This window comes from Polyodon spathula, chromosome 2 (genome assembly GCF_017654505.1).
Source record: "Polyodon spathula isolate WHYD16114869_AA chromosome 2, ASM1765450v1, whole genome shotgun sequence".
NCBI classification, from domain to species: Eukaryota; Metazoa; Chordata; class Actinopteri; order Acipenseriformes; family Polyodontidae; genus Polyodon; species Polyodon spathula.
In genome coordinates, this window is record NC_054535.1 from 50,431,938 (window position 1) to 50,444,913 (window position 12,976).

Consider the following 12,976-nt stretch of genomic DNA (forward strand, 5'->3'; position numbering starts at 1 on the left):
ATTGCTAGCACCAAAGATGGCGAGCTACAGTACACTGCCCTAGTCCAGCCTCCAACATCCCAATTGTAGGAAGGAGCTGCTCTCGTGACAGACATCGCATTTCTGTGATTTTCTTTATTGCTTTTATTTAACCTTGCAATTCAACAGATGAAATCACTCCATACCCAGTGTCCAATCAACTGTCTCAATAATAAGGTGATTAAATGCATATGCTTCAGTCACAGTCATTCAAGCGTGTCATGGTCAAGGATGAATGATCTTTTGGTGCGCGGTATATATATATATATATATATATATGCTGTATTTCTTCCCAGAGTAAGAAAAAAAGTCCATAACTCTCTCAGAAAAGGAAACAGGAAGAGAGATGTGCAAGAAGTTGTTTCGTTCTAAAGCACCAATCGAGGTATGGCATGCCAGTTTGGTTCTTTAGTTACACTATCATAATGACAGTCCTCCTTTATCAAGTCTGCAAGCTGGTATCAATCACTTTTCGAATGACACATCATACAGTAGAAAAAGTGAATTTAACAAATGCCGCAGAATGTAACATTGCTAACAACATATTCTTAGCAGTAATTGCAAAACTAAGACAAAGTGGAAAAGACAAAACAACACACCATCCCCAAATAACACCAGCAGAGTTGGAGAAGCTAAAAAAAAAAAACTCGCGCAAGGCACAAGCAAGCATTATCATACAGATTCCATTGCTTTCACCTGCAGCTCCCCCTCTGGCAGTACAGCAGTCAACAGTAAACATTTATTTAAAAAATCACTGATTTATAAAAGTTTTATCAGATGTATTTATTTAATTTACTAAGTTTAAATATGTATGTCCATTAATGATGAAATAGTAAATTAGCAAGTAATATGTTAATTTAATTGATATGCAGAAATTATTTATCTGTTGTATAGAAATAGTTAAAAACCAATGGTCATAAAATCTTCAGCTTTAAACATTTTACCTTGTCTAATCCAAGGGTTTTTTTGTTTGTTTGTTTGTTTTTTTTTACACGGTTTTTCTGTATTCTGTTTGAGGTGAAAAAAATTAAAGAGAACTATTTTGTCAGCAACATTCGTTTACTAGCCTTGTCAGTAATGTGATATCATCTTTTACACAAAATATGGGAGCTGAACAGAGCAAAATTACTCAATATAGCCATATTTCAACTATACTGTGTAAGCTGTCAGATTTGAAGAGGTGCAAATTGTAGCTACTGAAGCAGATGAATTATATTGTAAAAAATAGTTTTGTTTTTTTTAGTTTCTGGTTATTAGCGATAGCAAAAGAAGACACTATATAGATTGGTGGACAGATACAGGTAAATAAATAGATATTATATGTGGGCTTCATTCATCTTGTGTAACACCTAATTCCATACCACTCTTGAATAATGTAAATGTTTCACTGTGTCCTCACTGCTTTTGACTGTTCCTACCAACAGCTATTAAAATGTCAGGCTCAGTTTTATTTGCCCCTTATTTACACAGACGGTTTGCTAATACACTAACTTTTACATGATATACTGAAGGGCATACACACACTGGACCCTTGCTGTGAGACGAGGCACCATCTGATCACTTTACAGATGGCATGCTGTTTTTTTTTTTTACTGCCACAACTGTGAAGTGTGAAATGGAAATATGCATAGGCAGGCAAAGCGTCACCTAGCAGCTGCATTCAAACTAAACTGGGACCCACACCTTGAGATACGATACCGCAATTACTTTACATGCGTCTTCCAATGGATCACCAGAGGGAATTTCATGGGACATTTATTAAACAAAAACGTTAGAAAAAAAGAAAAGTGGAGATCATTGCTGTTGTTTTCCCTGGCTACTTTAAAGTTAATATCTTTTATAAATAAACTTTTTTGCTGGTTTTCATCAATAAAAAAATAAATAATATATGTGATTATATATCTATACATATGTATTTTCAATGTTTTGTAATACTTAATTGTATAAAGATTAAAAAGTGAGACTCTTTAATATATATATATATATATATATATATATATATCTATATATATCATATATAGATATATATCTATAGTTTTCTATATAAAATAGTTATGTTTCTAACATCACAAAGTAAGAAAGCAGTCCTTAGTTATGGTGAATTAACCATCCGTGCATACTGCAGCTCGTTTAATTGTTGATATTAGTGGTGTGGACTGGTCGCTCACTCACAAAAACTAAGACATGACCACTGTTGTTGTGCAGCTAAATCTTTTTACATTTTATTTGCTTAAAAACATTTTGATTCAAACAGAACAAAGAAAAAATGCGTGGATAGTGTTCTACATCACAAACCCCCCACAGACTTCTACACAAAAGGCCATGGGACCTTGTCTCAACAAGACAGAAAAACATGGTGACTGAACCTTAAAAGGTTGTCTCTCCAAGGAAGCATTTAGGCATGCTCACTCAAGTCTGTCCTCTATATGCTCTGTCTCGGTTGCCTCTAATGAGCAATACAAATTCATCACAACCACTAATGCTTATTACGCTGAAGAGCAGTGACAGCAGAACCACGGGGGGGCGGGGGTTAAGTTTCTATTTATTTAAATATGTCTTATTGCTTCACAGTCCCGTGCCAAACAGACAAATACAGCAAATCAGCAAGCTGTATATGTCTGATTGATGGAAATGACCCTCACAGGAAGCACGATCAGCACAAACACATATAGTCTACTAGAAGTTTTGGTTTTTACTTTCAGTAATACATTTGAGCACCTACTGATAACTTAAATACTGTAGCGTTTCAACAAGGAGGCAGAAAACAGGAGAGACGTGCTTCTTAATTTTCAAATCCTTTCTCTTTATTTATTTCTCTGGATGCTCTCATCACCCAGACCTGAGACCACAGTTCTGTCAGCAACACAAGATGCACACACAGGAACACAGCAACCATGGCAACCAGAACAACAACAACACTGAATGGCATTGCAGCATCTTCTATAGATTTAGCTCCTCCCCATATGTAGATAATGGAAGAGCGACTACTACTACTGGTCCTCAGCCGCCCACTTCGGGGCAGTGGGAACACACACAGAACACGTTTACACAGAGTGGTTTACAGACCGGGGAGACACAGACCACGTGCAGCATGACTGATACAGGCAGACAGGACCAATCACAGGGAAGACACAACATGCCCACACACAGGCTAGCTGTTACACTGTTATTTTGATGTTGGTACTGGGTATTGGGACTTATTTAATCTAATTTTCATCCAACACAGCTACATTCCATCCACTCACACAGTCCAGTAGCACAACGTTTCTCAAGCCGGTCTCAATGCAGCTATTAGTATTGAACATAGCCCACTTAAAGGTTTAGCCAACCTTTAACAAATGATCATAAGCATGCAGGAGAGGAAAACAAAACCATTTTTGGGAAATAAACCTCTGGGAATCCATGGCTGATTCGATTGCCCTTCCTCCAGGCAGGCTACTAACACTTAAGAGTTCATTTTTGTAAAAGCATTTTTAGGATCCTTAATATTCGTTCTACTGTAAACTTGGTAAACACTGGAGGACCAACAACCCAACCATTTGATGAGGGAATCTTGCGAGAAGCTGCTACAATTCTGAAGGAATGACCGAAGAACTACTCATCTGAGAATCCGGACCGGGAAAGAATGTAGCAAAGGTGAAAGAAGAACCAATGTCGGGTGACGATTGTTCTGTTTTCGTTAATAAACAGCGGGAAAGACGGAGATGGACAAGAGAGAAAAGTGTCATGGGAGCTTAATTTATAAACAAAATAGGAAAGAGTTCCCTAATCTTCCTGGTCAGTTTTATTTCTTTTGAGCAGGAAGGAAAAGGTATCAGATGAGGTGATTGCGAGGTCAGAGATACAGTCGTGAATCTGGGGGGTTGAATTTGAGAGCGATGTAGACTCTGAGCACCTAAGGAACAAAAAAAGGCTAAGAAAAAAGACCTTCAAGGTTTTATCTAAAAATTGTGAGGAGTAGCCGGAGCTGATAAATGAGAGGCACTGAGAGAGTACATTGATGGTGATAGGTAGGCAAGCAGGGGGAGTAGGAGATTCTGATCATTGAAGCCCTTTCAGGATTAGTGAAATTTGTGAGTTGCTGAGTATAAAGTTGGGATGCCAAATATGAGTTTATAGAAAAACTAGATGCTGGATGGAGGAAAGTCTTATAGCCTATTCTTATGGGACATGATAGAGGATGATACTACAGGCATTGAAAATGAAGGGAAGGGAATGTTGATGCAGTGTGAAAATTTTTAAAGCAATTCCAGGATGACCAGTACATTTGCAGTGAGCAGGGAGTGATGCTGAGAAGAGTTGTTTCTTGAGCCTGCAGAATTAGGGAATGCAGCGGGTGGCTTATATGAATGTCAGGTCTGAAAAGGGAGGAATCTGAGTTGGTTAGAGGTCGTCTTTGGGAGCTAATGCTCTGAATCTCTGCATTTGGAAATGAGAAAGAGAATTGGTGATTACATTCAGGTGGCCGAGAATGTGTTGAGCTCTGAGAATGAACTGATGAGTAACAGATAACCAAGTAATCCTTCTGAATAGCTTCATTATATGGTGGGAGCATGAACGACCTTTGTTAATGATTTGGACTGTAGCTGAATTATTTGAGTGGAGAAGAATGGATACATTTTTGTACAATGACGAGGAGTGATCGGGTATAGGAATGGTCCTGAATTCTTTGGGCCATGGAGCAGAAAACCATTTCCCCTTGCAGTATCTTCCAAAGCCGAAGGGAGCTGCATCTCTGAACAGTTGAATGTCTTCATGCAGCAGGAGACAGTCGTCATAAAAGAAAGTAATGCCATTCCATTGTTTTAATAGGAGCTCCTACAAGCTGAGTTCTTTGCTGCAAAAAGGATCCATGAGTATGACATCGTTGAGGGAATCAACAGAAGGGATCAAGAGAAGGTAGGAGATGAAAGCTCTTCCTTGATGAAGTATCCTCATTGCTTAGTTTTAATGGCCTAGCAGGGAAAAAAGATTGTGTTTGGTAGGAGGGGATCAGGCAGAAAAGAAGAAATAGAAACAATATGACCCCCCCCCCCCCCCCCCCAGGCTAAAAAAAGATTGGGAATCCAGTGAAGCCTAGAAGTGAGAGGAAGTGAGAGGACCCAAGGTCTTTTCTGATTCAAGGGGAATGCCGAGATTTTCCGTTATGTTCTGGGCAGGGGAAATGTGGGAAAAATCAAATTTGAAGAAAATCATCCAGGAGAGGCAGTAGAAAAGGAATGCAGTAGTTATTAAGGAGGATCCAGCACAATGCTTCTGACAGGGTATCGAAAGTCATGGGGCTGGGTTCTGCAGCCGAACATCAGGCAAACAGAAAAGTAAAATATGGAAAGCTACTGTACTCCGAAAAGGGCAGGCTCAATGGGCATGATTTAAAATGTGTTTTATGTATCGGCTTCATCCAGCCATGCCTTTTTTCCAGCAATTTGATTAAGAATATAGCACAGTCGATTTTTGCATATTGCAGGGAGAAATCTTCGTGAGGGATTAAACTATTTATGCTGGGTGTGGTGGAGTTATGGTAAGCAGAAATTAAGGAAGTTACAGGCAGAATAGGACAGGTTCCTTCGTTGAAGTTATTACAAATCTGGCAGCCTCCAGAGTATGCAGTATTGTGGCCCTGACCACCTTTTGATCTGGAGGGGATGAAGAGATGAGGAGGGCTGTGTTGCCCTGTTGAAAGCTTGTAGCTGAAAAAGTAGAAGGAATATTAGACAGAGAGGAAACCACTATGGGGGTCTGTTGGATGCCAATAGTGGACAGAGAGATCACTGCAGGGGCCTGCTGGACGCCTGCAGTGAGGGGGGGGGGTAACCTGAAAGGTTACAGTTGTTTGTTGGCCAACAGTGACGGATGTCAGAACCCCGGAAATGGATCGCTGGAGTGGTCGCTCCTAACTGTATAAACCGTCTCTGGATCCAAATGCTCAAAACTGCTGATGAAGAAAAGCATTTCACAGAAAAGGGGCAACTATGGGGGCCTGCTGGATACTCATAATGGCCAGGGAGGTCACTGCAGGGGCCTGCTGGACACCTGCAGTGAGGGGAGGGTAACCTGAAAGGTTACTTTTGGAGGACCACTGTGAAGGGCAGAAGAGTGCAAGGGAAAGCAGGGCTACCGTTTGAGGTAAGGAATAGAAGGGGGCCATGGGGCCCTGTTGAAGCCCACAGCTGGAAGAAAAACATTTGACAGAAAAGGGACCATTATGGGGGCCTGCTGGACGCCCATAGTAGCCAGCGAGGTCACTGCAGGGGCCTGCTGGACACCTGCAGTGAGGGGAGGTAACCTGAAAGGTTATAGTTAGAGCCAGAATGATCAGTAAACTGCTGAATGAGCCTTTGATTGACAGGAGCTGTTGTCCCACCTTCTGAGTTTTCCGGATGTAGACGCGCTTTGTGGAGCTGCAGTGGGTGTGGGGCGAGGTGTTTCAAGTCCCCTTATAATAAGTTGTTTCTTGTGAGTTTCGGGTTGGAATTTATAGAAACACTCATACTGACTGGGCTTCTTGCTTTTTTCTATGTAATCGCTTACATGTTCTTGCAGGCAAACGTTGTACTTGCTAAGAAGTAGAACAGTCTCCAAAAAATTGCCATGATCTGAAAAAATGTCCTCTAAAGTGTATGCAGCCTCTGATTTGTTTCCCCTATAGGTGAGTCCACGCTTGCCTATCACTTTCACAATGTCTATCACCCGCGCCAGTACTTGCCGTCGCTTTGGTATTTGTTCTTGCCATACAGACATTTGATTATGAAACAGTAAATACCTGCACTGCTGGTCTTCAAAAAGTAAGCTTCTGCACAAGCTCTGTGCATGACACATGTTCCATGCTCTTCTAATCTCTGACGAATATGTCTCCAATCTTTCATTCCTTCAATGAACATATTTGTTACAGAGCACATAGAAAATGCCAGGCAGACTGATACGAATATAGCATTCTGTTCCTCACAGTAGGGCAGCCACTTGTGGTTTGTTCCATCCTTGTGATTGACAGCTTTCTTTATTACAAGATGTTTTGGGTGATAATTAAAAAACAAAGTGAGCTGACATGTATTAAGACAAGTGAAATAGTTCAATATAGACTCTAAACTATCCCTAGACGGAGAGATACTGGTTTAATTTAAATCCTGTATTTTTTACCCTCCTGTTATGGCAAGCTTTCCGCAATAACAACACTCACAGCCTGCCTAGGTGCTAGATCACCTGTTAACTCCACAAATTGTTGTTCACAATCAGGAATAGCGGTTGTTGTTCCCTCTGGTGTGTGATTGTCGCAGGATCAAGGATATTTTCACTGATATTTTCATTTCAGGGCCATTTTTTTCATCATGTTTTCTCACTAGGCTTGACAATATTTTGACTCAGTGGAGGAGGACGACTGAACAAATCCAGTAATTTTTTTACATTTTTGGCCTCAGCTTCTAGTCTTCTGTTTCTTTTCTCTGATTTTCTCACACTCCAGGTTGAAATTTTCAGTCAATTGATCTGCAGCTGCTCGCCTGTTTAGCCTTGCACTTCGAATTAATGCATGGATATTATAATCCTGGAGTATGTGCTTCCGCCCACTGTTGCCCTTTGCTGATGATGTCTTTCCCTCGGAGTTCCATGCCAACATAACCTTAGATACCATTGTTCATGAAACATCAGCAAGTTGAGCTGTCTTGGTCACTGAAGCTCCTGCCAAACGCGCCCCAACAGTTACCCCTCTTTCAAAGTCACTGAAGTCTCCTCTTGCAGCCATGCTAGCCATAATTATAAGCAACCAGGCCTGTCCAGCAGTTTTATACATGACCCTAAGCATGCTGGGATGTTATTTGCTTAATTAACGCATGAACCACACCTGTGTGGAAGCCCTTGCTTTCAATATACTTGGTGTCCTTCATTTACCCAGGTGTTTCAATTTTTTGTCCACTACCTGTACTGTATGTCTGTGTGTGTGTGTGTGTGTGTATATATATATATATATTTTTTTTTATTTTTTTTTTTGTTTTCTTACAAGGACCGGCCCCTCTGGCATTTGCCAGAAACACCATTAACAACCCAACAGCAAAATTAACTCTTTGCAGTTCATTTATTCAGCACTTGTCAGGCGCGTCAGGTGCAATTTATTTTCACACGTGCTGTTTATTTTACACGTGCTGTTTACATTTTTTTTTTCAGAGTAAAACAGGTTTAAAAGGCACTGAAATGAAAAAGGACACTCAGTACTGCATCTCCAGTCAAGCCCCACTGTTGTATTTTTCACATACCTCTTTATAGACATGCATACTGATAAATCCTTTCTTGGTCACTTGTTTTATCACCAGACTCATCAATAATACGATCCAAATTATTGCAAATGTCTATGATATTCTTTAAGCGCTGGATGCAGAAGCAGCTATCTCCTTTGTTTGTGTCCATGTTCTCTTTGTGGTACATGGGGCTATCAGATACAGCCTTTTTTTCGGCTTCATTCAGCTCCTATAGCCATTGAAAGGTTTTCTCTGCTTTTTCCATAGAAAAAATGACTAGACCTGGGCTTTATGTCTTTTTGATAATGACAGATAGGGTCTGACATTGGACTGGAAAGGAAAAATTGTAATGTCGGACCTGGTCCAACATAGGACCGCAAAGGATTAAATGAAAATGTTACCCATACGCAGAACTGCATAAAACATAAAAGTAAATACAATTTAGCAAAAGATTCAGAAAAAACAACACAGTATCCAGAATTAAAACAGTATCCAAGTCAGTCATAAAAATTGCAGAACCTAGAGTGCTGCTCGATAACTCCCTAATGTCACAGTTCACTTGCAAATGAAAATACAGAAAAGCAACTAAATACATTATTATAGTATCTAAAACTCTTTAATGATTAAGTGTTTTACACTACCGTAGACGGAATTGCTGTTCTTGTTTGCTTTGTTGTTGCTCCATTTTCGTCAGGTGAAACTGGAGGAAACGATGTGTAACTAACTGCACTATAAAGATGGACTGCTTTGTGCATGAGAAAAAAACAACACAAAACAAAACAAAAAATGCAGACTGTGACGGATAATCAAATAAATTTTAACATTGAAGAGATGGGCTTTGTATCAGAAAACTGGTGATGGGGTCGGAAATTGTGTGTGACAGGTAAGTGCAGTAATTTGTTACATATATATATAATGGGAATTAATTTTATTCTTAATACAAGGGTGATAAAGTGCAACCAATGTGTATCTGAATGTTGTATATCCCAGTGCTGACTGTACATGCTTTCAGTATTTTCAGCTTCCTTGTTTACGGTGAATGGATTATATTTAGGGCATCTGATTTTCGGGTTAAATTTTTTACAAATTCGGGTGAATGCTTTTTTAAAAATCGGATAGGATATTTAATGAAAAAATCGGTGAAATTTTTTTTATATGCTCTGAGTGCACAAAACATTAGGAACTCCTTCCTAATATTGAGTTGCCCCCCCCCTTTTGCCCGCAGAACAGCCGTCGGGGCACGGACCGTACAAGGTGTCGAAAGCGTTCTACAGGGATGCTGGCCCATGTTGACTCCAATGCACCCCACAGTTGTGTCAAGTTGGCTGGTAGTGGATCTCTACTCTGAATAGCTCATTCCATTTCATCCCACAGATGCTCAAAATTGGATTGAGATCTGGTGACTGGGCAGGCCACTGTAGTAAGCCAAATTCACTGTCATGTTCGTGGAACCATTCTTGGGCAATCCTAGCCATGTGGCATGGGGCATTATGCTGCTGAAAAAATCCATTAGCAGATGGATACACTGCTACCATGAAGGGATGCACCTGATTGGCAATGATGTTGAGATAACCTGTGGCATTCAAACGTTGCTCCACTTTTATCAAGGGGTCCAATGTGTGCCATGAAAACACGTCTGGCACCTACTACTATACCTCATTCAAAGGGACTTAAATCTTTTGTCTTGCCCATTTACCCTCTGAATGGCACACATACACAATCCATGTCTCAATTGTGTCAAGGCTTAAAAATCCTTCTTTAACCTGTCTCCCCTTCATCTATGCTGATTGAAGTGGATTTAACAGGTTACATCAGTAAGGGATCACAGCTTTCACCTGGATTCACCTTGTCAGTCTATTTCATGGAAAGAGCAGGTGTTCCTAATGTTTTGTACACTCAGTGTATAAGAAAGAATAAATATTTGTGTAGAAATCCAGTTTTATTTAGAAAGAAATAAACAAATGCTTAAGCAAAAAGTGTTGACAACAAAGTTGTCATCAACAGTTTGAATCCCCAACTAATGTATATTGCCATGCATTGGGGTATGCAAACTTTTGAGTGTCTATAGGGGGCCGGGGGGTGGGGGCCCCCCCCCCACATAATTCAATTGTGTATTGAAAACTCACCCTGTCTGTGCACCGTTCTGTTAAGTATAGTCCGTTTTTGTTTGCCTCTTTTATTTTGGCGTAGAGTGCCGTGTCCTGTGTTTGTTTGTTCAACCCTTTTATTTTGCAATAAACCGGCACAAGCAAGCGTCCTTATCATTTCAATTCATCTGTTCTGTCTTTGTGTATTTCATTCCTTCCTGGTTCTGATTAAGAAGCCACATTTTTCTAATAGGTAAATCAGCTTACTGTCGTCGGCGCCAGTTCTGCTCGGTTGCATTTGAATCACAGAAAACTGTGCATGTGTTTATTCGTTTATACAGAGTTTTCAGATTTAAACCGAATGCAAAAAAAAGCATTCTGGGGGAGAAATCAGGTTAAATCTGGTAAAACCTGAAAATCAGACGCTCTAGTTATACTTTATAAGTTCTTTTTTAAGGCTTATTTTGTGTTCATAGCCTACAAAAATAGGTAGGGGCTTCTGATTTAAATTTAAGAGCAAAAAATATATATGAATTTAATATATGAATTTCATACTTCAACAGAGATCCATATATGAAATTCATATATTAAATTCATATATATCAAAAGACTAATGCTGATTTTTATCCCTGGACATATATGTATATCTGATATATGTATATGCTCAAATACTGTAGTTCTGTGTTGTTCCATTGTTATATGAACCCTGTTTTAGCCATTATAAAATATACTAAGACATTTTCAACTTATGAAATGAAGGACTTTGCCACTGGTTTCATATGATGAGGTCACTCACTAGAATAGAAAAAAGAATGCATGTGTTATTAAATTAAGTTTATGGTATTTTCCCCATTTATCAACTTCAAATAAATAATTCACTCTGATAACAACCTAAAGAATTTTTAAAATGGCTTTACGCTGGTATCCAGAACAAGCATATTTAAAGAGTTATCTTCCATGTCATGAAGCAGCCAAATATCCCATGCTGTGTTACAAAAATAAAATAAAAAACTTCAGTAGCTGTTTCTGTACTTGACCTAAGCAGGGGAACATGTCATTGCTATAGTAACCTAAGTCACACATTCTCATAAAATGCCCACAAAGTTTCCAGCAAATTTTCAACATCTGCCATAAAAGATGACAGATGCATAAATAACTACAAAATCCACAGAAGTAGGAAATATAATTAGGAAATATTCCCACTGGAGAAACTTTTTTGGAAATCCACATCTGTTAGAAGCAATATCACAAAACGAATTATACAAAACCATTACAAAGCCACAGTCTCCAAGATTATACCAAAAAGGCCTGTTAGAGTCTGAATTGTGGTGCAGTATTACTTAAGGCTTTAAAAATAATATTATGACTGTAGTGTGCAACCCCAAACCCCGGGAGGGGGTGGGAGAGGGTGGGGGGGCTGCAGAGGCTGTGGGAAGCAGCTGAGCTGTTTCTTGCTAGTTTTATACTGTTAAAAAAAGTATTCCTCTGCACTTTGCTCTTCAAAATTGGTCCCATACTGTTGTTGCAGGATAAGCTGGCTCCCCCGAGTTAAATTAGGGTTATACTGTGTAAAACAAAATAAATAACAGCAAAACAGTAGGAGATGAGTGAGAATGTTGTATTCTAATAGGAGGTAAGAAATTAATTTTTATGTTAATTTTAGTGATACTACCATATGCATTTTAATGCTGGTAATGTATTTGATGTTAAATTTCATGCTGTGGTAATACCTCAATTGTGCGTTCACTGCTGTCTGGCTGCAATTAGACCACGGTGAGGGGTCAATTGTATATTTGAAAAAAGAGTTATGGTTCACAATAACAATCCACTGGTCTTGCTAAAACTAATCTTAGCAAGATTGTATCATCAGCAGCAGCAGCAGCAGCCGTTTTCAATCCACTGCTGGATGAAAGCCTGCCCAAGATTCTTTTGCAAAAACTTATCTGCTACATCCCTCATCCATGTTTCTCCAGCGTGTTTCCTAATTTCATCTTGCCATCTTCCTGGATGTCTTCTTCTTGGTTGCTTTATATCTCTTAGGATCCTGTCTAGTATCGCCTTGGTCCAAATTGTCTGTTCTTGCTACATGTCTGGACCACTGCCATTTCAGTTTTTTCACTATTATAATAATATTGCATACTTTTGTTTGTGCTCTTATACATTCCTTCCTTTTCCTGTCTCTTCTTGTTATTCACAAAATGCATCTTTCCATACTCTATTGAGTCATTTATAATGTTTGAGACATTTTTGCATTGAGGGTCCAGGTTTTGCATTCATAAGTTGAGGCATAAGAGTAGTTTCCCTTTCAGAACCATGCTTAATCTTCCAAAGGCACTCCAGTCCATTTTTAATCTTCTGTTGATTTTGCATATTTGGTTCTCTGTTGCAGAAACTAACTGTCTTAAGTATACGTAGTTATTGACTTCTTCAAGCTTGATCCCATTGACTTCAATTGTCTGTGGAGTGGTATATTTATTGAACATGACTTGAGTCTTCTTCAGGTTCATTTTCAAACCTACTTTCATGCTAGCTTCGTGTAGTTCTTGTATTCTTGTTTCTAATTCCTCTGGGAACGCTGTAAACATGAGGATGTCATCAGCAAATCGTAGGTGATTTAAGTATGCTCTCTGACCCTTATTTTTC